At 50.1% G+C, this 27,198-nt stretch overlaps 1 long non-coding RNA gene across 2 annotated transcripts; it reads right to left on the minus strand.

Moving 5' to 3' along the window:
• Window positions 1-27,148, minus strand: LOC105546187. Of its 2 annotated transcripts, none has more exons than XR_001007051.1 (3): window positions 26,996-27,148; window positions 20,333-20,441; window positions 1-465 (listed from the first exon to the last, which is right to left on the minus strand). It is a non-coding gene; the product is annotated as an uncharacterized LOC105546187 (long non-coding RNA). The 2 variants fall into 2 exon arrangements; XR_001007052.1 differs by lacking the exon at window positions 1-465 and adding an exon at window positions 8,760-9,073 and having other exon boundaries at window positions 26,996-27,130.
• Window positions 27,149-27,198: the final 50 nt, after the last annotated feature.

A 27,198-nucleotide genomic window follows, 5' to 3' on the forward strand; every position in this document is an offset into this window, starting at 1 on the left:
TTCATTTACCTGGGAACTTTTAATTAATAGAGTGCCAATCATATTCTAGACTGGTGCAGGTGCTGAGGATAAGCCTATAAGCAAACCAGGCACAATCAGCCTCCTATGGAGCTTACTGTCCGTGGCCAGGCAGGAAATGTGCACCTGCCCTGCCCAGTACAGAAACTAAAATTAAATTAATTATGATTAAATACAATTTAACATAGTCTCTGCAGCCACAGTTTAAGTGCTCAGAAGCCACAGGCAGCTGGTGCCACTATAGAGGACAGCACAGCTAGAGAAGTTTTCCAACACTGCAGACAGCTCTTAGCATGGTCAGTGTGCAGACGGATAAGCCAGATCGTCAAGTGGGGGGCCTTGCCAGTCTCTCCAGTGCCTTTGTGCCAGTTTCAAAAGGTTTTCTCTCTGGGCAGGTGCAACTCCTTGCCAAGGATGAAGCTTGTGGAGCAGGATATGGTTCCGGGCCTAAGAGAAGTCAAGGTGTAGAGAACAGGAGATGCAGATCACCACGTGGTCACCAGGTCCCTGGAGTAAAGGACTCCAGACTCTGAAGCTGTCTGATCTCATCTCCCACGACACACTCCCACAGTGCACCACGTGCGCTGCTCATGCTGTTCTCCCAGTCTTGTTCCTTTTCCCATCTCTGCGCCTCCCAAATTCCCCCGAAGGCCCAGGTGCAATTCCACCTTTTTCCTCCTCAAAGCCTTCCCTGAACCGTTTGTGAGGCAGACTGACATTTACTGAGCATAGTATTTGTACTACAGTATTTGTGTATTGGTGGGAGTCTGGTGAGGCTGCAAGATGAAAAGGCCCTTAGATTTTCAATGTGGGTGGTTCTAACTCCCTGTCCTAAATTTGGGCCTTCACAGCCAAGTACACACATCGCCAGTGCACATCCCCCAGGTGAAGAAAGGCTCTAGAACTCTGCACACTTCCCCTTCACACCCTACGACTTCTGGCAAGCAGTGCCTTACATATCTTCATCCCCACTTTTTTCCTCACTAAAAGATACCCAAAAAGGATTCTTTGAAGGATTCTTGCCTCAATGATCCAACATGAGAAGTAGTGAGACCAACTCCTACCAGCTGACAATGAGTTAATCATCTTCAGAGATTCTCAAAAGAAGCCGGAATGTAAAGAGCCACTCAGCTGGTATTGTTCTCAAAGAAGACTTAAATGTAGACAGTTCTCACTCTTCATCTGCGTCAGAAAATCCACTTCCTCTGGGTGAGTTTCAGAAGGGGTAAATGTTGTTGCTCAAATTCCAGAGTGATGAAGATGTGTCAACAAAATGCTTCCTGTGGATCTCTGGCCAGCTGCCTCTTCAGCCCTGTAGACCCCTTCGCTGAGCCTGCGCCCTGCCTGGAGTTAGGCTGCCGTTTCCTATCCTGTTTTCACAGATGGGGCCTTGGCCAGTCAGCCTGAGGAACTGTCCCTGTGCTGATGCTGGGGGTGCAACCCAGTGAGAAGAGGACTGGCTTTGAAGTCGGGCCTGGGTTCAAATCCTGATTCTGCTACAGTCAGCCAAGTGACCCTGGGCAAATAACTGAAGACTTCTGAGCCATTGCCGTGTTTGTAAAATGGATGGTAATACCTGCATCACAAGATTGCTGAGGGACCTCAATGATAATACATTTCCAATGTATGATTTAGGGCTAAGATCCTGGCCCTGCCACTTACTTATAAGCTATGGAGTGTTAGGCAAGTTACTTAGATGTTCTATGTGTCACCTCCTCCCTAAAGCGTGAAAATAGTAGAGGCTAATTTCTAGGGCCATTGTGAGGATTACTGAATGCCTGACTCACGATGAATGCTCAGTGAATATTGGCCTCCAGCAACCGGGGTAAGCAAGGTAGTTATTATAGTCCCTGCCCAGAGGGCCAGGGAGAGTCACACATTTGCTATGGGTGAAGCCTGGATGAGAACCCGGCTCCCTGCATCCTAGTCCCAGGCTGCAAATCAAGCCTCTGGCCACAGCCTCCTTCTGGCTGGCTCCCTGGGCTCACTTCCAGGCCCATGGAGCTGCTGAATAGCGGACAGCCCATCCCAGGAGCCAGGCTGCTGGCTTCGCTCCCTTCCAGAGGGCCTGGGAAGCCTCTTCATGTCAGTCTGTGGCTTTGTCACTTGCCCCTGATGGAGTCTGCCCTCTCTGTGGGCAGTTTCCTCTCCCTACTCATGGCTGATGTTCACTTCCATGCCCAAACGAGTGTCAGCCTGCCCACTTGGCTGCTAAGGATCAGAGTGGTATGGGACAGTGCAAGCAGCATTTTGCAGCCATTGAGGAGGAAGAGGGCAGGCCTTGGCTATGCCTCTCAGCGATGCTGACAGAAGGAGGGTGGTTAATACAAAGCCAGGGCTTAGCTACAAGTTGGGAGGGCTGAGGACACAGGAGCTAGAAGAAGTCAAGGAAAGGAGGAGACAGAGGCTCGGATTTGCAGAGCTAAAAGAGACCTCCTCTCCTCTCCATTTTGTAGATAAGGGAAATCATGCTCATTTTGCCCAATGTTACATCATGGTTTGTAGGAAAGATTGGGATGACAATCTAGTCTCTGGAGTGCGTGCTTGGCTTTCCTTCCAGTACCCAAAGCTGCCCTCTCCTCCCACCCCGAACACTCAGTGTCTGGCAAGTCCCCTCCAACGCCAACATCACTGCCTCACTGTGGTCCACCGCCCATGGGCCCTGGCTGGTGGAGGAGCCGGCATGAGCAGGAGTACCCACCTGCCCGAGAGAGACCTTCAGGAGAGCCCATCATGCCCTGTGGCCTTGTGTCCCTAGACACCTCCAGAAGCCTGACACTCTTGGTCATCCTTCATCCCCAAGACTTTCACGCCCATATAGCTCTGTTCCCCTAATTTGACCCAATCCCCCAGATTCTTTCACTCTGCTCTAGGGAACTTATGGTTTGTCATCAGCAAAATCTCCCCATACACTTGACTTTCCCTTTGAACATTCCTTTCACCGTCCTGTTCTACTGGAAACCTGCCTGACCCCCAGACACAGCTTCCTTGCAGCCACCTCCTGTCTTGGATCTTTTTTCTTCTTCCACATCCCTCACACCAGTATGCCTGGAGGCGGCGAGTTGTTCTCCTTGCTTTCATGGCCACCTGTAGGTTTCTTCCCCTTCCTGCTCACCCTAAGTCTGCATCTCCTTTGCAGCTATGCCATCAGACCAGACCAGCCGCCATCCCTTCTAGTATTTACCATACTCTAGGCCACTCCTGCTCATTCACAGATTTTAGTACCTGGTCCATGGTCTTCCTCTCCACCATCACTCCTCCATGCTTTTCCTAGACCTTAACATTCATTCTTTTGTCCAGCACATGTTTCTGAGCATGTAATATGTGCCAGGTACTGTTCTTAGAATAGAGTTTATAGGTGTAGACCAGAGAGAAAATGTCCCTGCCCTCAGATGCTTACATTCTGATGGCAGCAAGGATAATTAACCAATGAACCAGTCCTATGTAAAATAATGTTAGGCAGAGGGGCCATGAAAGGAAAAGGCAGATGAAGGGGTAGTGGCAGGATGGGGGAGCTGTTTAAGAGATGGTGGACAAGAAAGATCGTCCATGTAGATGTCCACCCAGCACCTCCCACTCTTGGTCTTTGGCCTCCTCACTCTCCACCTCTCGTTCCGCTGCCTCTGCCTTCCACTCCCATGGCAAGGGTTTTGCCTCAGCACTTCTGAACCCCCTGCTCCCTGACCACCCTTCCTGGGTTCTCAGCTCATCTACTCTATTACCTCCATTCAATGATGTGTCCCCTGTGGAAACTCTCCGCCTTTGAACTTGTCCTCTTTCACTGCCTTCAACCCCCTTCTCCAGCTGGATTCTGTAGGTCCTGACAAGAATCACCCATTTGCGGAAGCCCCCTCCTCTCTTGCTCCTTTGCCTTCAATTGGAATCTCCTGACACAGCCTCCACCCTGCTTAAACCCAACACCCCGCACCTGCACTGAGTAGCCAAGCATTGCTGAGGAAACTCACAGTCATCCTGAGTAGCCGCACTGGACGCTTCTGACCACAAACTTGAAGTGAGCACTCAGCTTGCCCAGTCATCCTACTATATTTCTCTATTAAATTCACTGCGCCACTCTCCAGATGAGTGTTTCACATCTTCTCTAACCCTCAACACCTTCCCTTAGCTTCTCGCTGTTAAAGATCTTGCTTCTTATTTTGCTGAGAAACTAAATGCCATCAGCTGGAATGTACCTGCCTCTCACTGTCAGATCTCCCAAGGTGCCTGCATCTGCGCCTGCTGGTGCCTTTCTTTCTCACAATGGATGCATGCATGGATAGATAGATGGATGGATGGGTGGATGGATGGATGGGTGGATAGATGGATCGATGGAAGGACAGATGGATGGATGGATGGATGGGTGGATGGGTGGACAGATGGACGGACAAACAGACGGATGGATGGACAGACAGATGGACAGATGGATATATGGACGGATGGATGGAGGGATGGCCTCCTCTTGCATCCCTGGCCAATCCCTTCATTTTGTGCACCACATTTCTTCACTTACTCAAGACTTTGCCTGAAATCATCTTTCTCCCTCCTGCACTATCCAGCTCCTTCTCTCTACCAGACCATTCCCTTCAGCACATAAACGCACTATGATCGCTCTCATTTTCAAAACAAACTCTTCCTTGACCCTAAACCCGCTTCAGCTTCTGCTCCACTTCCTCCTCCCTTTTACGCACTCCTCCTTGAACTGGTTGTCCCTGCTGGCTACCTCTCCGAATCCTCACCTCCACTCCCTCCTAGCCTGCACCAGCCAAGCTTTTTTTCTGTCACTCCACTGAAACTGCCCTTGTCCAAGTCACCAGTGACCTCCTATTGGCGCATCCAAAAGGTCTGTCTCCTGGTCTCACCTCCTCAATTTCTCAGCAGCGTTTGCACAGTAGGGCACTCGCTCCTCCTTGCAGCGCTATCTTTTCTTGGAGTCCAGGACTCCACACTGGTCTGGCTTCCTCCTACCCCGATGGCAGCTCTTTCTCTGGCTCCTTCGCTGGCACCTCCTCTTCTTGATCTCTAAATGTGAGCGTGGTGTGGGGACTTTTTTCTTGTTTACAGTCTCTGCTGGTTAGATGGTTAGATTCCATCTAGGCCTGTGCCTTTAAATGTCCTCTAGAGGTTGGGATCTTTGAGAGGCAACATGGAAGCGAGTGGAGAAGCTTGCTGGGGTGTGAACCCCTGCTCTGCCCCTGGTGTGATGTTGTTGCTGTTAAATTCTTCATGTAGGATCGGGTCTTACATGGGGCCTGAGACAAAGGCTTAAGCATGAGTAGTTTATTTGGGAACATGATCCCAGGGAGCAGGGTGAGGCGGAGGAGGAAAGAAACAGAGAAAGCAGGGAGTCAATGTGGGAGTGTGTTAACATCTCTCTACGTGAACACCACTCAGTCTTTCAGTGAAGCTTTGTGAAATGTACTTCAGAACCCACTGGAAGAAGGAGCACAGTTATCCATTGGCTCCTCTTGAGTCATCCCATGGCATGTTAGCTCCCCTTCACTTCTGGCCGGCTTATGTGTCAATGCCAAGCAGGTTCCACGGGTATCCTCCCATCATGCATGGTGTCAGGCGAGAGGCATGTGGAAAGGTCCTGTCAGGCCGCATTTACATGGCGCTGGTCAAGACCTGTGCAAAACTGGTCACTGGGGCAATGGCTGGAACAAGAGGTCAGGCTGCGGGCATTTGAAGTGGCACATAGGATTCGCCCCGTATGGACAGGAATAGCTACAGCTCTCGCCTCAGAGGTTACTGAGAAGACTAAATGATTTAATGTATGTGTTTGGAGGAGTGTCCGGCTCTTGGCAGTGACCATCTACATGGTGGTGACCCTGCCCTGACATCCCCTCTGCCTAGTGGACACCTCGGAGGCCTGTCATGTCCAAAACAGCTCGTATGCCCCATCCCTCCCATTGTCCAACTATTCCTCCAGTCTTTTTACTACAGTTAAATGGCCAGGATTCATCTCTCTCTCTCCCACCCCTCACATCCAATTAATTATCAAACTCTAGCTTCAGAAAATACCCCAGTCTGGCCTTCTCATTAATCCTCATTGCAAAGCGACTGACCCAGGCCAAGTCACTATTGCTCCTTGCCTGGTCCACTGCACTAGCTTCCCGACCATCTCCTGCCCCCACTCTCCCCTCCCTACAGTTTGTTCTCCCACAACAGCCTGAGGGAGGATGTTACTGCTGATTAAATCACCCTCTAACAGCTTCCTATTATCCTTTTTATATTTTTAATTTTTAAAATCCTTTTTAAAAAAATAACAAGGCTGGGCATAGTGGCTCATGCCTATAATCCTAGCACTTTGAGAAGCCAAGGCAGGAGGATAACTCAAGCCTAGGAGTTTGGGGCTAACCTGGGCAACATAGCAAGACCCCTGCTTCTACAAAAACAAACAAACAAACAAACAAACAAACAAACAAAAAAACCTTAAAAATTAGCTGGGTACAGTAGTGCTTGCACCTATAGTTCCAGTTACTTAGGAGGTTGAGGTAGGAGGATCACTTGAGCCTGGGAGGTCAAGGCTGCAGTGAGCTGTGACTGTGTCATGTCACTGCACTCCAGCCTAGGTGACAGAGCAAGATCCTGTCTCAAAATAAATCAATGAATCAATAAATAAAGCAGCTTTATTGAGATGTAATTCCCATATCATATAATTCACCCACTGAAAGCATACAATTCAATGGGTTTTTTTTTTTTTTTTTTTTTAGTCTATTTGCAGGGTTGTGCAAGCATCACCACAATCAATTTTAGAACATTTTAATCATCCTTCAAACGAAACCCAGCACCCATTATTAGTCACTCCCCATTTCCTCCCAATCTCCCCAGCCCCAGCCAACCAAGAATCTGCTTTCTGTCTCTCTGGGTTTGTTTATTTTGGATATTTTGTAGAAATGGAAAAATGCAATATGTGGTTTTTCTGACCAGTTTCTTTTTCTCATTATTCTTAAGATAAACCTCAAACTCCCTGCCATGGCCTTCCAGGTTCTCCATGGTCCAGCACCCCCGGGCTCCCAGCTTTGCTGTCCCTGTCCCAATTCCTCCAATGTCACTCACTGTCTTGAGCAGGCCCCCCTCCTCTCCTTCCCCTCAGGACCTTGACCCTTGCTTGTCCCTTTGCTGGAACTTTTCTTCCCAGATCTATGAATTGGATTCTGCTCAAACGTTACCTCCTCAGAGAAGACTTTCCTCTTCTCCACCCTCCTCCACCTCTCCCCGTGTCTCTTCCCCTGACTACTGGAAATGCGTATGTATTTGCTGGACATTGTGGTCTGCACTTTTATATGCCACCTGCTATGTTCTGAATGCTTGTGCCCCCCACAGTTCACATGTTGAAATCTTCACCCATGAGGTGATGCTGTTTGGGAGGTGCTTAGGTCACGGGGGTGGGGCCCGCACAAGGGCATTAGTGCCCTTACAAAAGAAGCACTGATAAAAATGAAGACACTCAGTCCCCAGTGACACCCTTCCACCAGGTGAGGACAGTGAGAGGTGCGGTCTATGAGCCAGGAAACAGGCTCTCACCAGACACCAAATCTGATGGCACCTCAATCTTGGACTTCCCACCCTCCAGAACAGTGAGAAATAAATTTCTGTTGTTTCTAAGCCACACAGTCTATGGTATTCTGCTATGGCAGCCTGAAGGGACCAAGACACAACCTCGCACCCCCAGGTACCAACTACACTCTCTTCCCTCAGGCTCTCCTCATAGACTGTCTTCCTAGAATCCCGTGCTCCCCCAGGAGAAAAAAACCCATTTATCAGCTGTAAGGCTTACTGCTCAAACACAAATAAAACATCATGGCCCGAAGGCACTCAGTCCCCAGCCATCTGTGCAGCCTCATAAGCAAAGCTGCAGTCAGTGGCTGCAGCTCTGTGTGCTCCAGGCTTACGTCCGGGCTTCACCTTCTTCCTACCTTTCTTCTTTAGAGGCCTCATATTGCCTCCTTCCTTTCTATTTAAAAATATTAGCTTATCCCAATACTTTGGGAGGTGGAGGCGGGAGGATTGCTTTAGGCCAGGAGTCAGAGACCCCCCTACCCCGGGGCAACATAGCGAGACACTGTCTTTACAAAAAGTGAAAAATTAGTAGCGTGTGGTAGCACGGGGTGTGGTAGCACGTATCTGTAGTCTCAGCTAATCAGGAGGCTGAGGCAGCAGGATTGCTTGAGCCCAGGAGTTTGAGGCTGCAGTAAGCTATGATCACGCCATTGCACTCCAGTGTGGGTGACAGCGTGAGACCTTGGCTCTAATAAATAAGTAAATAAATACATAAATAAATAGCAGCCTGTTAGGGAAAACAGGAAACAGGTCTTTTCATACGTTGCTGGTGGGGATGAAAGCAGTGCAACCTCTATGGAGGACAATTTGCAATCTCTCTCAATTACAAACCCTTGAACACATCCTACAGATGTACCTGCCCACGTCTGAAAGGACATACATGGCACAGTCTGAGAGCAAAAGATTGGGGACCAGCCACCCAGTACTATCAATAGAAGACTGGTTTAGAACAAGGAACACTTTGCGGCGGTAAGAAAAAATGGGGAACCTTCTCTGTGTGGATATGGGACAATCTCCAGGATGTATGAGCAAGAAAAACCATGTTTGCAGTAAACAACCTTTGGAATAATGAAGAGGAAAACTAAGAACGTGTATTTACATAAGTAAATCCTGCAAGGACATAACATTTTTTATATCAGAAATTGGGAACTGTTAGGGAAAAATTAGGAGGAAAACTTCTCACTGAGCCATTGATGTCATTTTTGTATTTGAACCGTATGACTGTTACATATTAAAATGTAAAATTTTAAAATATATGAAATTAAAATCCTATTTGGAGGAGTTCTCATTTTCTGAAGATTTTAAAATCTTTCTTTCAAGAAACTGAAAGTGTTCAGTAGTCAGGGTTGGATGTAGATGGTGTCCTCCCTAAGATGTCAGCTGACAGGTGGGGTGTGGCCTCTCGGCTCACCCAGGACAGGGGCCTTGTTTTATTCATCACCGTGTTCCCAACACTATCACAATGGATGACACACAGCAGGCACTCACTGAATGTCTGGAATGAAATACTAAATAAACGCATTAATAGAAAGATCCCTAACTCAATAACAGAGATATTTCAGTCTCGGTGAAGGGTCCACGCTGATACAAAATTGTCAAAATGGATGACTTGGAGCAAGGAGGAAAATAGCAATGCTGTTTAAGTCCCAGATCAGAAGGTAGCACCCCACATAGTGCTGCCGCTGTCCCAACAGCAGATTTCCTGTACTTTTCTTGATACGTGGGGTCTGGATAACAATAATGAGGAAATGCCAAACATAGCGTCATCACAGTGATGAAGCCACAAATAAGCCACTGTGGGCAGATCACCTGCCTCGTGCCCTCTCCCCAGGAGTGCCAAGCTCGTCTTTCATAGGCCTTTGCCTCCACGAACCTGAGGCAAACTGTGAATTGGCAGTGACTCCCAGCGAGAGCTCTGCGCCCGTGGCCCTGTGGCACTGCTGCAAATGGGCCAAGCACGGTCTGAGTACACAGTGGACTCCTGGCCACGGCCCTGGGTGGTTGGCATCAGTTATATCCTGAAAGGAGCATCAAGCTGTGTGGGAGCCAAGAATGAAGGCTGCTGGGTGCCGCGCCAGCACGCTCCCTCACCTCCTCCAAGCGCTGGCTGCCACCCTGCAGCTGGTCTCCGCCTGAGGTAGAGGAGTGTGGTGCAAATGGTGGCTTCTGCTGGGCCCTGCCTCTCCCTCCTCCCACACCTGACTCAGGGGCTCCTGTAGAGGGGTGTCTCTGTTTCCCCTCAGGCCTCCTTTGCTCAATCGTCCTCTCTCTTCCTGCTCTGGGGTGGGGACTTGTCTCTGAGTGGGGAGTGGGGCTTTTCTGCAGACAGGAGGCCACCAAAGTCCTGAGCCCAAGGCCCCGCGGCCCGGCAGGGAGAGTGCTGAACTGAAGCATTGCCTGGAGCTGGATCTGAGAGAAGCCAGAGCTCTGGGCCCTGTGAGGCTCGTGCCTGTCAGATTCCTGCATCTCCCTCCCTCTTCCCAGGTCCTGGCTCTGGACCCAGTGAGCAGCCCTTTGCCATGACCCTGTGTGCCATCCACCTGTCCCCGGGGGATGTGAGCACTTGCCCGGCAGCCCGGGGCTGGGGACGTGGGCAGGCTGTTAGGATGGTTCAGCCTCTGCTCCAGGCTAATGCTCCTGAAGATGTGTCCCAGCCAGGAAGCTCCTGGCACTTTCTGTCTCATTGTCTCAGCATAAGCAGTATTCAGAGGTGTCCCTGGAACACCTGGCTCAGAGGGCAGCTGGGTATTTGCCCAGGGTCTGTGGCAACCTGCCGTCTTCTGGGATAGCCAGAGGGCTGAGCCTGCCAGAGTGCCAGCACCACGGCTTCAAGGCTGTCTTGACCAGCAGAGGCCTGGTCCGGCCACACCTTACTTCCTCCTGTTCCTCCCGGTCCTTCCCACTCACCTCTACCCTTCACTCACCCTCTCTTTCTGGAGCACTGCGTCTTACCCCAGGGGAATGCCCAGCCCACACCCAGGCCAGTCAGCTTCTTCCAGAAGGCAGCAGAGCCGGAGCAAGCCCAGGGCTGAGGGGCCTCATGACTGATTTCCCTTCTCAGAAACCTCTCTGACCTCCCAAACTGGAATCTCTGCCTTTGGTTTGCAAGCCAGGAATCACAGATGGGTCACTCAACCAGAGCACTCTTGTGGTATGTCCAGGTCAGAGGGCAGCCAGGCCCTCCCATGCCATCCCCAGCAGCTGGACGGAGGGCGAGAAGCCCCTCCTGGCGCCTCAGGCCCTGAGCCTCTCAGGTTCCCTCAAAGGGAGGGGCTCTGCAGGGCCAGCTGCAGCTGTGGGAAACCACACACCGCAGGCTGCAGGTGCAAGGGGCCTGGGGGAAGGGGAGAGGATTAACTGTTTCTTGGGAGCAGGCCTTTTCCATCCCATCCATTCCCAAATGGAGGCTCCCCCAGGATGTGGCGTAGCATGCCCCGCAGGGGTGTGGGGTGGGAACCTGGCCGTGGAAGAGTCACAGGCCTTGTGATCTAGGGATCCCAGAGACAAACCCCTGCCTCAGAGGCCCTGAAGCCCACAGAGAGAGACCAAGATACTCTCACTGACTCTGGGCGGCTTCAGAGGCCACTGAGAAACCCCGGGCACTGTGTCCCACTTCATGTCTAGTTGTCACTCTCTGGAGAAACTTCCTCCAAGTCATAGGACCTGCCCAGGGGAGGCAGAAGGGAGCTTCATTCTTGGACTGTGCCACTCACCCCACCAGGGGTCTGCCCCCTGAGGATGCGTAGAGTGCTGCCAAGAGGAGCACCGGGCCGGCCTCATTGGGGGCTGAGCAGGCTGTTCCTTCCCCCTCAGCCTGGGCCTCTGGGTGGTGACCGTGAGTGTGAGTGGGTAAACCCTAGCTCACCGAGGTTGGGACACTGCTCTGGGGTTGTCAAAGGGGCTGGAAGCCATACAAGAGGAAAGCCTTCGCAGGTTCCGAGAATGACTCCTTTCTGCCAGGCTGTCCCCAAAGGCTAGCGGGATGCTCATGCTGCCCATGTGCCCGCCTGTCACAGGTCCAGGTTGGTCTGACCTCTCATCCCGCCAGTTACCTGCCTCCTGGTGGAGCACCCACCGAGAACAGTGTCCTGGCAAGAGACCCAGGGGGCCCCGGGCCCTGTGGGAAGAGGCCAGAATTGCCTTTGTGTGAGTCCTGCTTCAACCCCTTTCTTCTCACTCTTCCCACTCTTCCATGAGAATAAGTAACTCATTCCCTTACTCTTGATTTTCCCTAAATGTGAGAAAGGTGACGCTGTCTAGGAGAAAGTGACTGAGTTCACTCTGCACACACGGGCACCAGCTGCTTGTCAGGGTTGGAAGGTAGACACACATTCTTTCCCTGGAGGAGCCCACAGGCTGGCAGGGCAGACGTTCACACGCTATTCAGAGGCAGGGCTCTGCAAGGGAAGGCAGTAAGTTCATCAGGGGCAGAGGAGGAGCCGATGATGATGGAGAATGTCTGCAGAGCTCACAAATGTTCTATGAAGCACATAGTGCTGGCTGTTTGGAACAAAGCAGAAAGGGGTAAGGCAAAGGGCTCAGGATCAAACTGGGGAGACGGGAATGAGCCACAGTAAGTTGTCTTGACGTCCCCGTGGGGCAGTAGGGGACTATTTCAAAGGGCTTTCAGAATTCAGGGCAGGGTCATTTCCCACGTGGGTAATCAGGGAAGCCTTCTAGAAGGAGGTGGTATTTGAACCGTGGGGAATGTCAGGAGGCTGCACGAGGGAACCTGGCCCTGAGTTGTGGGGACCTTGGTGCCAAAGCCGAGACTGAAGGATGCCTCCTCCTGGACGAACTACCTGGGGGAAAATTAAACCTACTGGAAGAGTGAGGGTCTGCCAAGACACTCAAGTGAGGAAGTGGCATTTACTGCTTCTCCTCTGCCTGCACTTCCTCGGGAGGGAGCGGTGATTTCTCCTCCCCGTACCCATCAACCTCTGACCTTCTCCATCTGGCCCACCTTGCCTTTCCATCCTCAGCTCCCACTTCCTTTCCCTAGGAACTGTCCATTACAATCTCTGGTATGACTTTTTTAAAAGCCCATTCAGTCTTTGTCCCCCTTTCCTGGCACAGAGCTTTAAAAACCTTTGGGATCTCCTGAGTGACAGGAATGCCTTTTGTCATTTGTAATGAGCATTTTCATCATACCTGAGGTTATGATAAGAAGGCAACTCAAGGTGGGTCCTTAATTTTAAGGGAGACTGGCCATGACAGAAAGACCAAGCATGTGATCAGAGTGGAAATTTTGTCCCTACTCCCATCCCCACCGCACCGCCAACTTCTGGGGCGAGAAGGAGGGACTAGAGATTGAGTTCCTCATGTGGTTAATGATTCAATCAATGGTGCCTATGGAGTAAAGCCCCATATAAAAGCTCAACACTGAAACTGAGAGGAGCTTCCCCGTTGGTGAACACACCAATGTGCTGGGAGGGGGACATGCCACATTCCACGAGAGGAGGGTGTGGAAGGTCTGCACACATACACCCCCCCACCCCGCCAACACCTGGCCCTACATAGCTCTTCCCTTTGGCTGTTCCGAGTCTATATGATAATAAAACTAATTGTAAGTTTAGCATGCTCAGTGAGTTCTGTGAGCCATTGTAGCCAACTACTGAACCCTAAGTTTGTGTGGTGAGGACTCAAATTTGTAGTCAAGTCAGACAGAAGTGCCAGTAGCCTGTGGACCCTGCGTGCGCCTGAGTTCTGAGGTAAGGGTAGTCACGGGGACTTTGACATTTAACTTGTGGAGTCCGACACTGTAAGAAAACCAAACTCGGTTTTTCCTCCTATACTCTCTCAACACGTTCCTGACACCAGATGTGGGGGCAGGGGTCTCCCCCACCCACCAAGCAAGCCGTCATTTCTGCAGCAGACACCAGTGGGGCATCTCCAGTTCGATTCTGACTCTACCTGCCGACAGTATCAGATCACACAGGTTGAGAACTCAGTCCCCTCTCCTCACTTCTGATGCCAAGTGCAAGCCCTGGGTTGTTTCTCCACTGCTCTGTCTGACCAGCTAATTGGGGTTCACTAAAGCAGCTCGCAGAACTCAGGGACAACTTACTTACATGTGTTAGCTTATTATAAGGATATTCCACAAGATATACATGAAAAGATGCATAGGGTGAGCTATGGAGGAGGGGTGGAGCTTCTTCAACCTCTGTGGGTGCTACACCCTCCAGGAATCCCCACGTGTTCAGCTATCAAGAAATCCTCTGAACCTTGCCCTTTTGGGTTTTTATGGACGCTTCATTACGTAAGCCTGATTGACTAAACCATTGGCCACTGGTGATCAACTTAAACTTCAGCCCCTTTTCCCTCCCTGGAGGCTGAAGGGTAGGGCCGAAAGTTCCAATCCTCTAACCTTGTCTTGGTCTTTCTGGCGCCAGCTCCCATCCTGAAGCTACCTAGGGGCTTAGTGTGTAAAAAGACACTTACTACTTGAGAGATTCCAAGGATTTTAGGAGATGTATGTCAGGAATGAAGACCTAATACCTGTTTCACAATATCACAGACGCTAACTGCAGGTAGTTAGTGTCAGAAATCACACTGAAAATCCAACTGCAGGAGGCCCGCTGGTGTCAAGGAATAGTTGTCAGAACGTACAACCAAAAAGGCCTCTCTTCCCTCAAACCCACATCACTCTCCTTCTCCCGCCTGAAATGTCTTTCTGCTCCCCGCATTAACTAGTCCACTAGTCTGTTTTTCTAAATTCTTTCTTCCCTTCAAAGTCTACCTCCTTCACAGCGTGGAACTAGTGATGCTGTCCTGTAGCCCTTTCTTGTATGTGTAACTCCGCACCTCCCACTAGGTAGCATCCGCTTTTGAAGACAGACCTGGGGAAGGCTTGCTGAGGACAAAGGAGTTGCTCACTAAATGCTCATCGCTGGCTAGAAGGGGAAGGCTGCACTGAAGTGAGGAAGGCTGCTGGCCTGGCCAGCACTCCTCCAGAAGAAGCCTCCGCTTCAGGCCTCTCGCCCTCCCTCCTTCTCCTGTTGGCTGTGAGAAGCAGTGTCTTGGGATGGGCCCGGTTTTGGGGGTGCTGGCTCTGCAGTTTCCAGCATCATTGGCCCTGACAGTAAATACAAAATTTTGGCATCTTCTCTACTGGGATTGGCAGTGCTCACCCAGGCCAACACCCGCCCCCTACACACACCACACTCCACACACACACCACACACCCCCACACCCCACACACACATCCCTACCCTCCCCACACACCACACATTCCCCCACACCACACACACACATCATCCCCTACCCCCACACACATCCACACACCACCTCTACACACACACCCACACACCACACACACACCGCACCACACACAACCCCACACACCGCACCCACATACACTACACCCCCCCACACCACACACACACCACAACCCTACACACACACCACACACCACACACGCACCACACCCCCCCACACCACACACACCGCACCACACACAACCCCACACACTGCACCCCCATACACCACACCCCCCCACATACCACGCACACACCACAACCCCACACACAAACCACACACACCACAGCCCCCCCCCCACACACACACACCACCCCCTACACCACACAAACACACCAAACACCCCCACACTACACACTCCTCACACACACATCAAACCCCCCGCACACCACACACATAGACGCACACACCACACCCCCCACACCACACACACACCACCTCCCACACACCACACCCACACACACATCACTTCCCCACATCACACACACACCACCGCCCCCGCACATACCACACCCCCCGCATACCACACCCCCCACACGCACACACACCACACACACCAACCCCCCACACACTACACACTCTTCATACACACCCCCCCACACACACCACACACAACCACACACAGACGCACACACCACAACCCCCCACACTACAAAGACACCACCCCCCAACATGCCACACACACACACCACCGCCCCTGCACACCACACACCCCCGCACACCGCACACTCCTCACACACACACAACCCCACACACCACAAACACACACACCCTACCCACACCACACACACACACACACACACACACACACAGACCATGCCTAGCCTATATCTGCCTCATTTTGGGCCGCAGTTGATAATCACTGAACGTGGCCGTAGTCTGGCCTTGTTACTCCTCTCTCCCTTTCTCTCCCTTTGCTGTTTGGCAAAGGGCCAGTAGAGAACAGTGCATTCCCTCTTACACACTTTCTCACCCGCCTTCCACCTCACACACTCCACCTTTTCCTGGAGCTGCCTCCAAAAGCCGAGGTTTGTGGTTCCTTAAACAGCTCTGACAGAGTCTAGTTGACCGAAGCCATGCGGGTAACTGGTGGGGGCAGAGAGCCATGTTACCCGTCCCCTCAACACCCTGGAAGATGAGCCAGCAGTAGACAGGTGGGGGCTACACTGGGCTCCTCCTCTCAGGGAGGCCAATGTGAGAGGTTTCACAGAGTGACCTAGAGGCACTTAGGAAGCCCAGGGCCTTCCTCCACATCACTGCCCATGGGCAACTGCTCTGAGCTGCTAAGCCTGGATCTGGCTTCAGAAAAAGCATGGCTCCTGTGTGATCTTTGGGCCTCCACCTTCACTCCTTCTTCCAGCTCCCACCTCCTCTGAAGGTCTCTCTCAGCATATGCTGGATCTTAGAAGGAGAGAATATTAGCCATTTTTACCTCATGGAAATTTAAATGGCCATGTTAAGTTTTAGCTGTAACTGGAATGAAAGGCCTGGTCCCCAGTTGTAGGAATTTTAAGGAGCAGCTTAAGTGGAGAGGGTTGGGAGGAGGGGATGTGTCTCTCCTGGTATTACTGTGCCCCACTCCCCAAGTTCTGCTCATCAAGCAATCTGGAAGAATTCTTGCTCTTCCCCACCAAGTGTTGGGGAACCTTCTTCTATAACACTTCCTCTTCTTAAGACATTCTCAGTCCAAATCTCCCAAGATTTTCTCCCAAATCTCTTTACGGTGAGGATCTGGGGGAAACAAAATCTCACCCTGTTTCAAGTTCTGAATAGCATACAATTCCATTTTATCTTGCCCTCAATTGGATTCTCATCCTAATTTCTCTCCCAGCTATACTAGCCCCCAAACAGTCACTACGGCAGTCCCCAAGTTACCTGAGAGCGCCGGAGTCTCACATTTAAAACTGGAAGGGACTTTACAGCTCAGTCCCAACTCCCCAAGTTACAGAGGAAGAAACTCAAGTCCAGCGAAAAGTTACTTGTCCAAGGTCCCATGCCAATGAGTGGCAGAATTCAGGTTAGAACTCAGTGCTTCAGCTGCCACTCTAGTGCTGTTTCTGAAAAGCCATAACCACTTCACATGCCCACTCAATTTAGGGTTTGAGGCCTGGAGTTTAGGTACTACTTTTGGAGACATTGTTGGAAGTTCTAGGATGAGGTATTTATGAAGATTCGGTTCTCATTTCCCCCTCCAAAGCTCTTGGTTGGGTAACGTGGCTCATGTCTGTAATCTCAGCACTTTGGGAGGCTGAGACAGGAGGGTCACTTGAGGCCAGGAGTTTGAGACCAGCCTGGGCAACATGGTGAGACCCAATCTCTATAAATAATAACAATAATAACAATATAAAGCTCTTGTTTTGTGTTGTATTGCCATAGTCAACTGCAACCTGGTCTGGGGTAGGAGGAGGCAGGGGGCTGGGGGTAAGGAGGGCTGCTGAGCTGTGTGATGTCTTTGCTGGGCCCCAGCCTGGCTGATGGGGGTTTATCCACCCCGACCTGAGAGCAGGTGTGGGCCCTCTGTCCCCAGAGCTTCTTGAAGAACAGTTTGTTCTGCAGGGTGCAGCCAGGGTAGGGGGAGAGTTGCAGATACCAGCACAGCCCTGGAGCCTGTTGCAGCTGCTTCCTGTTGTCAGAGGGCTCCTCCACCAAGGGGCTGAGCTCCCTGACACCTCCACACCCTTGCCTAGTTCTCTGTGTGGTATCCTGCCTCAGTAGGCCAGCAACTTCCCACGGATACCAAGGAAGGCTCTGTTCAAGTAGCAAGAGCTCTGAGTGAGGAAGTGCCCTGTGGCCAGGCACATTTCCAGCCTCGTGGCTGACCACCCCCGGTGCAAACAGGGTCCTGTCCTCACATATGCGGGTTCATTTCTGCCTTGTCTTCCCTTCCCTGTCTGAAAGATCTTTCCCATCCCGTCTGCAAAGTCAAGTTCTCCCCACCATTCTCGGTTCCATCTCTTCCCCGAAGCTTTGTCTGCAGTGACTCTCCCCACCCCCGCTCCACTGGCAGTACTGGACTGTCCAGCATGAAATTGTGGGCCCTCACTTCACACTGCCTTGTCTTGTGGTTTGACATTTCACCTAGGTTTGCTTTTTCTCCTCTTCAAGACTTGAAGACAGGATGATTTGGGTCCTTAACCACTGCCTCCTACTTCAAACAAGATCCCTTACAGAGCTGAGCTCAAAAGCCAACCCTGAGTAGTAAGGGCATAAGAAATCCTGGCTGAATGTCCCGTCTCAGTGTCTCTGTCTTGGTTCCTGCCTGAATTTCAGTCAGCTGAGCCACAGTTCACCCCAGACCCTGCAGTATGTTGGGAGGAGAAATTTGGGCTCCTCTGCCTGGTAGTCACATTGCCTCACTGCAGGAAGTGACCCAGGCCTTGCCTGTCTTCCAGCTTGTGGGCCTCCTTGCCTCCAGGTTCCCCTCTGACTAATCATGAGAGTGCTATGGGGCTGACTGGAAGCCACCACTCCTGTCCTAGAAGGGACTTCCCCAGCCTGAATGCTTGCAGGTGGATGGCAAGGGAAGGGGGAGAGGGCTGGTAACATGCAAGGTGGTGCCCTGGTCCAGCTCCAGGGACACGGCTCATAAAACACTCCCAATAGGGGCTGTTCAGCCTGTCTCCATTCTTGCGGCTCTCTTCGCCCCAAGCCTCAGGCGGGGCCTGGCTCATTCTCCCTGGGGGGTCTGAAAGGGGCTGGAGTGGGGGTGGAGTGAGCAGCAACCCGGGACTCTCAGCTCAGCGCTCTTCCCCCCATTGTGAAATGCCCTTGGATAAGGGCCAAGCAGGAAGCTGCCTCCTATAGCTCCGCGGCCTGGCGCCTGGGGTGTGAGGACGGCCCCAGGCCCTTCCCTTCCCAAGGGAGGGCTGAAGCTGACTCGGGGAGTCCACCTGCACGGAGACACTGAGCTGCCCTTGGCTAAGTCATGAGGGGCCTATGCCCTCCCTCCTGCTCTCTGTGCCAGTCAGGTGGTGGCAGGGAGAGGGGTGTGTAGAAAGTGCACGGGCCTGGGGCTCAGGGCCCAGGGCTTCCAGTCTCGCCTTTGGCATTACCAAGCTTTGTGATCTTGGTCCAGTCACTTTCCCTCTTTGGACCTCACTCAGTTTCTATTCACTTGTGAATAACTAGAAGGTAAAGGGTTGGACTAAAAAGGTCTTAGAGGCCTCTCCCAGCTCAAGATTGTGACTCACTGAAGTCGATGATTCATTGATGTTATTACCGGGACTTGGCTCTGATCAGACGGGAGTTTGTTCATTGTGTCTGTCTAGGAGTCCCTGTGTAAATCTGCATCTGTGGGTCTGTCACAGAGGTGGAGTGGGCTTCCCCAAACAATCAAGGATGAATGACGACACAGAGGCCAAGAGATGAACACCATCTGTTGCTTTGGGGAGTTGAGACACCTGTTGGGTAATTTGTACAGAACTCTGGCTATATAATTTCCTGTCCTTGACTTTCAGACAGGAAACTTTAAGTTTGGGATCCCTAACCATCATGAATAAGGGAGCCCCTCCCACCCACTAAACCCATGAAAGTGTGGGGAGGAGGAAGGCAGGAATAGGTGTTCACGCCCTAGACTTCCAGCCTGGCTGCGAATGCTTGAGCAATAACTATGCTTGCCTTTCGTGGTCTCAGTTTCCCCTCGTACAATATGGGGTATGCTAGCCCGCTTCTTGAGGTTCAGCAAGGAAGGAAATCCTAGATGAGAAGAGAAGAACCTGTTAAAGTTCACGCATGTTTCTTGAGTGCCACCACCTGATTCTGTACCAGGATGGCCTTCCAGGCATGTGGGGCCAGGGGTTGCCCATGGGGTGTAGCCTAGAGGGTATTGGCAATTCCTTTGTATCTCCCCAAAGCCCCATACCAGAAATCCCACCATTAGAGTCTGTTCTTTTTTTTTTTCTTTTTTTTTTTTTGAGACAGTGTCTTGCTCTGTCGCCCAGGCTGGAGTGCAGTGGCCGGATCTCAGCTCACTGCAAGCTCTGCCTCTGGGGTTCCCGCCATTCTCTTGCCTCAGGCTCCCGAGTAGCTGGGACCACAGGCGCCCGCCACCTCACCCGGCTAGTTTTTTGTATTTTTAGTAGAGACAGGGTTTCACCGTATTAGCCAGGATGGTCTCGATCTCCTGACCTCGTGATCCGCCTGTCTCGGCCTCCCAAAGTGCCGGGATTACAGGCTTGAGCCACTGCGCCCGGCCAGAGTCTGTTCTTTGTTTACCATCACCTAAGTTTCCTCCACAAATGGAGGGCGTGTGACATACCGTTTGTCCTGAACATGTGTGTGATTTGGCTACCAGATGGGCTGCCTCCACGCAGCTGGCTGAGCTTGGTGAGAGCCTGGGATTCTGGTGCGGATGGACGGGAGGGTGTTTTGTGGGACTGAATATTTCTACTCAGGGTACTGCTTGAGAAGGAGAGGAAAAGAACAATGAAACCTAGCTTTTCTGCAGCGCTTTCTCACTTATAAGGTATTTATATTCACGTTGTCACACTGAACTCACCACAGCAGTGTGAGGAAGATACTCCCATTTTACAACTGAGGAAATGGAGGCTCACAGAGATTGAGATGACTTTCCTTCAGAGATACAGCCAAGAAATGCCAAGTTGGGCCTCGAATCCAAAGACAAAACTAAGGAGACAGGATTCTGCCTGGGAGTGAGAGGGGGACGGGGCTTGGGATTGGAACCCACACCCAGAAGGAGGGAAAGATGAGGAGTGGAGAGAGAGTCCCATTTTGTTCCACTGTGCCTAGAGCTGGCCTCTTTTCTGCCTTCCCTCCCTTCTTGTCACCTCTTTGGACAGCTGAGAGACAGCTGAAAGCTCGGCACTCCTGAGCTGCCCGCAGGCTACACTCATTTGCAAGTTCTTCTCTGCACAGAGGTGGCTGGCTCCTCAGTAAAACAATGCTCACCTCACAGGACTGTTGGGGACTCAAAAGAGGATATATGTAAGCACCTAGAAACGAACCGGGCACTTAGTCACTTCTCGAGAAATATAAGCAAGCTATTGTATGAGAAAAAAAAGTCTCTTCTCTAGCGGAGAATTCAGTCAGCTTCTCGCACCTAGAACAGTGTCTAACACCGCTTGTTTAGCCTTGTTCAGTGAATGGACGAATGATAATCTTTCTGTAACATGGAAAGTTCTAGTCTCCACAGAAGTAGTTTTGAAAAATAACGACCACAATCTTGGACATTCTTAGGGTTGATCTAAGGTAAATGATAGGGCAAGATCTGGGAGCGTCTGAGGCTGCGCCCAGGGCTGCGCTTGTCTGGTGAGGCCAGGGCGTCCCCTGCTGGCCCGAGGCGCGCCGCAGGCAGGTTGAGGCCACTCCTCACCTCTGCGATGGCGCCTGGAGGGAGGGCGTGGTGGCATTGCCTACTTCCTTGCCGTGAGCGAGGGGAAGGCCAGTGCTAATCACTGACACTTGTGGGTTCTGGAAACTTCCCTAGGGCCCCCAGAAGGGGCTAGGGGGAGAAAAGCAGCAGTTCTCAGAATTTTGGAAGTAGAAGTGACATTAGCAATCTAGCCTAAGTCCTGAACGTAACAGTGAGAAAACTTTAAAAAATACATCAACTGGGTGTTTACTATGAGCCCTTTACTTGGATTATGTCCTTGAAAGCTGACAACAACTCTCTGAGGCAGGTTCCCTGTGGAGGATAAGGCACAGGCAAGCACCTCGTGCAGGGCCTCACAGCAAGTGGGGGAGCAGGGTGAGCCTGGGGCGTCTGACTCACAGTCCAGGACACCTGTGCTATCTCTCTAGGGCACTGGGGCTTGCGATTTCAATCCAGGACTTCATCCTGGGGTGGGGATGGAGAGAGTTCCTGGGGCCCTGAGTTGGCTGAGCAGATGCAATGCACACTTGTTGACCAACTGCAGAAAAGAATAAAGGAATTGGTAACTGCCAGTGTTGGAATGGATTCAGTCCAGGGAGTGTGTCGACGTGGCTTCAGGGTGGTTACTTTCTCTGGGCATCCAGGCTTCCAGGACACACTCTCACCTCCCTCTGGCCACCCCGTGGCCTTCTCTAGGATGACTCCACCAGAGCTACCCACCTCCCGCTGGCGTAGGAGGTCTCCCAGCCTTAGGTTCTAAAACTTGTCATTCCGAAGCCAGACCTGCCCAGTGCCATTCCTCGAAGCCAGACCTGCCCAGTGCCATTCCTCGATGTGTTTAGATGACACCCTCCTTCCTTCATCCAGAACTGACCCTTAAATCAGCACGCTGGAGCTACGGTGAGGCAGCTCAGAGCTCAACGTGTAGTTCCCCTCAGACTGAAACTGAAAAGTTAAACTAGCTCAGAGGCCAGTCCTCCGTAAGGTGCACAGTGTCTTGTTGCAATCTGCTCCTGTAGAATGAATCCACCTTGACAAGGAGGACATGGGAACAGCCCACTCCTATCCAAGGGACTGCGGTGTAAAAATGCATACCTTAGCTCATTTACTCCTCCCTTTGACATGAGGTAGGCACTTTTATGACTTCCCCATTTTACAGATGAGGACACTGAGGCACAGAGAGACTTAAGCAATTTTGGAATATGCAAAAAAGATTACTGGAAACAAATACATTAAAGAAAAAGATAAACTCAAAAACAACAATAACAAAAAACAAAACGAAACAAAAAATAGTAGATGTTTCCAATGAAAAATTATACATTGTTTAGAACACAGCCTTCTGGATTAGCTGATTTCTAGCCTTTCATTTCCTTTGCACTATATTACAACTCTGTAGGTTGTAGAGACCCAATGGCAATGCAGAGGATTTTTGTCTATGGACATACAAATGCTTCTGTTCAGTGAAGGGACAACCCTGGGTCCTTCCTGTGCAAAATCCAATTTTGCTTAACACATTCATTCCAGAACTCCTGATGCTTACTGGATTCTCCTTTGAATGGACTGTAACATACATCTCGTTTCCTTATTTATAGGTTAAATACAATAAAAATTTTTTTGAGACAGCATCTCGCTGTTTCCCTGGCTGGAGTGCAGTGGCACAATCATGGCTTATTGCAGCCTTGACCACCCCAGCTAGGAACCCCATCCAGGAACTAGCGACTTTGTTTTTAACCATTGTACTTTCCAGGCACTGCAAAGTGTAATTGCATTAGAGTAACTGCAGCTGTAAATTAATCAGCCCTAACCTGAACAAGATCCTTGACCCTAATTCAAACCCTAACTGAATTCCTGACCCTAATTCAAAACCAACTCTAATTAAAACCTAATAAAGTGTGCTGTGTCTGAGGAAAAAACACATTACCCCGCATTTTGGGAGCGACAATCTCAGGCTGCACAAACAAGCATACTTACTCAGGTCCCTTGGGTGGGCTCGGCCCTGAGGAGCAGGAGGTATTTTTCAGCGCCCATCTTCCTGTGGTATCCCCGCCCATGGAGAAGTGGCCAAAGCTGGTGCAGTGTTTTGTGCCCAGGGCCTTCATTTTGCTCTTGGTGCTGCCTGGGCCTTTGATGAAGCCCCCATGATATGGGAAGGGATTTGGGAACCATTTTCATGTCATGCTTCTCCTAGAACTGTGAAAGGGAGAGGAAAAACTGAGGGAGAGGGAGCAGGAAGGTGTGTGGCCTGCATGACTTAGAGACAGTGACCCAGCTCCATGCCTCACATACACTACTCTGCTCCAAGGCCAAAAGCCATTAACCTCTATTATGCATTTAGATTACAATTTGATTAATGATATGTTACCCTAATCACACATAATTGCAAGTTAGGATTTGGGGTGCTGGAAAACATCAAAATTTAACCATGTTATATTGACATAAACTCTGAATTTCATTGTATCCTGAGCTACCTTTATTCCTGATTGATCACATACAACACCATTTTTCTCACTGAGAAATTTATTTTCAGATACAGTCTTATAAATCAATGAACTTTATCATTGCTTTTACTCATCGTTTTAATTCTTTTAATCCCAAAAATTTAAATTTAGCAACATTATTTTACTTCATCATACTTCCTTTTATGATCCCTTTTATTTATGGCAAATGATACTGGTTTTCCACTTATGATCATGATATTAAATACACTTAAGTATAAAATGGGTCAATTTAAAGAAAAATATTAACTAACAGTACCGGTGGTATTAAGATAATGGCAGAAATCAGGATGGTGATGTTGAAATGATGGAAGGTGTGTGGCCTATAAATAATAACACTATTTGATACTGTACTGTTTATTGGGCATTTACTATGTGCTAGGCTCAATGTTATCAATGATAGTGCTGTTCAATACAATTAGTGATGAGGGAAATGCTCTACATCCGCACTATCCAAGCCACATGTTGCTACTGAATCCCTGAAATGTGGCTAGGGTGACTGACTAATTAAAATTTTAAAATTAATTTAAACATCTATATTTACCATATTAGAGCAAGCCTAAAGGTCTTACATACAGTATTTTATAAAATCTTCATAACATCAATGAAGTAAGCATTATTATTGTTATTTTGCTAGTGAAGAGACTTAGGCCTTGAGAGGTTGCCTGAGGCCACATAATTAGTAAGTAGTAGAGGTAGGATCTGAACCCCGATCACTTTGACTTCTGAATAGGTGCTCTTGGTCATTTCCCACAGAAAAACAAAGCCCAAAGAATATTCTGTCAGTAGTTGAATTGTACTGGCTCCAGTGCTATGCACACATTCCATGTACTAGGACATAGACATCTCTGGGGGATCATCCAGCCGGCCACCGAGATTTTTGCAAAAGTCCAGATGCTAGTGTGATTGCAACCACATTAAACTTTGAAGATAGCCAACAGGACTCATGCAGGTGTAGATGTGAAAATTAAAAAGAAAAAGAACAGCTGGGGGCAGTGGCTCATGCACGTAGTCCCAACTACTTAGGAGGCTGAGGCTGGAGGATAGCTTGAGCCTGAGAGGTGGAGACTGCAGTGAGCTGAAATTGTACCACTGCCCTCTAGCCTGGGTGACAGAGTGAGACCCTGCCTCAAAAAGAAAAAGGAATCTGAGATGACTCATGGGTGTTTTTATTTGAGTAACTAGGCAGATGGTGGTGCCATTTAATAAATAGCAAAGATGTGGGAAGTAAAAAGTTTTGATTTGGTCATGTAATATCCGAGATGCTCGTTATACATCCAAGTGGAACTACCAAGTAGACAGCTGAATATGCAAGTTTGGAGCTCAATACAGAGGTAAAAGCTATAATTAAAAATTGGGGAGTCATCTTCGTACACTTCAGGACTAGCAAAGGTTAGAACAGTCTGGTGAAAACCTCTCCTGTAGGGCCACCAACACAAGAGCACTCTGTGATGGCGCCGTGTGAATAACCTCTAGCGTGCGTGTCCAACCGTTTGGCTTCCCTGGGCCACATTGAAAGAAGAATTGTAAGAATTGTCCTGGACCATATGTAAAATACGCTAACACAAATGATAGCTATGAGATAAAAAAATTTTTCAAAAAGGGCCCATGCATAATTTTGGTGGTATCTGCCAATACAGATGAGCCAAAAAGTCCTCACATTCAAATGGCTGGACATCCATGCAACAGCCCCGGGCCTTGGCATTACTAGCTCAGAAGCTGAAGTCCTGGTTGCGAGCACCAGATTGACCCACGCCCACGGTAGGTCAATGCTTGAGCCCCGCTGCTGAGGGCAGGTGAGTGACTCTCTGACCCTTTTATTTAATTATTTATTTATTGCCTCTCACCAAAACCCACACAACAGGGGACTGCAAACAGGTTCAAATCCTGGAGAACCAAAAGCCAATACAGGTTGGCTATACAAGGTCATCAGCCTAGGGCAGGAAGTGGGCAAAGGGCGCTGGCCGTTTGGAAGAAAATGTGAAATCAGAGAGTGAACATATTTAAGCCATTAAGTTTGTGAATCTCCTAACTGGACTCCCCATTTCCTGCCTTGTCTCTCTACAGTGTCTTCACAACCCAGACAGGGGCATCTTTAAAAAATGGTAAATCCGATTTTCAGTGTTCTCTTGAAAACTTCCTTAACAAGAGTCTTCTCTTTGTATCTAGAACAAAATCCAAATTTACCATGGTCACAGGCCCTACATAATCTGGTTCCCAGCTACCTCTCCATACTCCTTCACTCCTTGCTCCACAAGCCCTCCTCACCCCCACCCGCACCTGTCAGTCTTAGACACAGGGCAACTTGTTTCCCCTTTGGGGGTTTTGCTCTAGCCATTCTCTGTGTCTGAAACACTGTGTCCCTAGATCTTTGGATGGCTGGTCCTTTCAGCTTTCAATTCAAAGCTCTCCTTTTCGACGAGAACTCCTCTGACCCCAGCCCAAAGCAGTCCCCTTCCCACTCATTATACAGCCCTGCTTAGCTGTCTTCACAGAGCTCATTATCTGAAGCTGTACTACTTACTTGTTTGCTTCATTGTTTATTTCCTCCCTGACCCTTTTAACCCAAGTTCCAGGAAACCAGAAACTTAGCTTGTCTTATCCTGCAGCATCCCCAACCTCTACAACAGTGCCTGGCACAGACTGAGAGGCACTCAGCGAAAACCTCTTGTGTGGTGGAATGCTTGACTTTATAGAGGGCCCAGGGTTCAAGTTGGCTACTGGCAGAGAGGGCTTACAACCCAGTTCTCCTGACTAATCAGAGGTAGAACTAAAAACTGGGCTCCAGCCCCTCTTTTTTTTTTTTTTTTTTTTTTTTTTGAGACGGAGTCTCGCTCTGTAGCCCAGGCTGGAGTGCAGTGGCGCGATCTCGGCTTGCAAGCTCCGCCTCCCGGGTTCACGCCATTCAGCCTCCGGAGTAGCTGGGATTATAGGCGCCCGCCACCACCCCCGGCTCTTTTGTATTTTTAGTAGAGACGGGGTTTCACCGTGTTAGCCAGGATGGTCTCAATATCCTGACCTCGTGATCCACCCGCCTCGGCCTCCCAAAGTGCTGGGATTACAGGCGTGAGGCACCGCGCCCGGCCCAGCCCCTCTGGCTACAGCTAAAGGGCAGCGTTTAGGGAGAATTTAAAGGATCTACAGGAACTTATAATGATGACAATAATTAAAAGAACAATAGCTGATACCTACGGAACACGCTCTATGTGCCAGGCACTGTTCTACGTATTTAATCTGAGTTTCATTTACGCTTCACGACCACACTGCGAAGTAGATACTATCATTACCCTCACTTTATGGATAAGGAAACTGAGTCACTGAATTGTTAGGTAACCTGCCCAGCATACAGCTGAACATAAACTATACGCTGCTATCAAAACTTTCTTTTGCTCTCACTCCCTCACCCTGGCTGGGGTGAGAAGTTCTCTCTCAAGTGACGGCCCAGGACAGCCCCAACGCCTCCAGGTCACTGGCCTCCGGACGTCCCAGGGCGCCGGCCAGGATTGGTGGAAGAGAAGAGATTGGTGGAAGACAATG

This window comes from Mandrillus leucophaeus, unplaced genomic scaffold (genome assembly GCF_000951045.1).
Source record: "Mandrillus leucophaeus isolate KB7577 unplaced genomic scaffold, Mleu.le_1.0 Scaffold35, whole genome shotgun sequence".
Taxonomy (NCBI): Eukaryota; Metazoa; Chordata; class Mammalia; order Primates; family Cercopithecidae; genus Mandrillus; species Mandrillus leucophaeus.